At 53.6% G+C, this 293-nt stretch overlaps 1 protein-coding gene across 2 annotated transcripts in view; it reads left to right on the forward strand.

The window, feature by feature from the left end:
* LOC109474054 (protein lyl-1-like) overlaps positions 1-293 on the forward strand; it is a 7,568-nt gene that overhangs the window by 4,999 nt on the left and 2,276 nt on the right. The gene's annotated exons all lie outside the window — the stretch shown is intronic.

Consider the following 293-nt stretch of genomic DNA (forward strand, 5'->3'; position numbering starts at 1 on the left):
TTTGCCTAAAATGAACCCCCAAAAAACGTGCACGTTGTGGGTCTTTGGGCCAAGTTTCCCGGCGTTCCGCGGATTTGAACAAGCCTTTGATGGATCGCTCGGGTAATCAGTGTGGTGGGGCAGCGGCTTTGTTCGCCATCAGAAGGTAGAGCGTAAGCCGCGGTGTAGAACGTACGGAACTCCACGGTATGTACGTGTGGGGGATACAGAACATCACGGTACCTTCACTCTCATCCTTACTGTCTTAAGGGAAGGGAAGGGAAGGGAAGGGAAGGGAAGGGAGGAGGAGAGAG

Source organism: Branchiostoma belcheri, unplaced genomic scaffold (genome assembly GCF_001625305.1).
Source record: "Branchiostoma belcheri isolate BF01 breed outbred unplaced genomic scaffold, Haploidv18h27 scaffold3, whole genome shotgun sequence".
Taxonomy (NCBI): domain Eukaryota; kingdom Metazoa; phylum Chordata; class Leptocardii; order Amphioxiformes; family Branchiostomatidae; genus Branchiostoma; species Branchiostoma belcheri.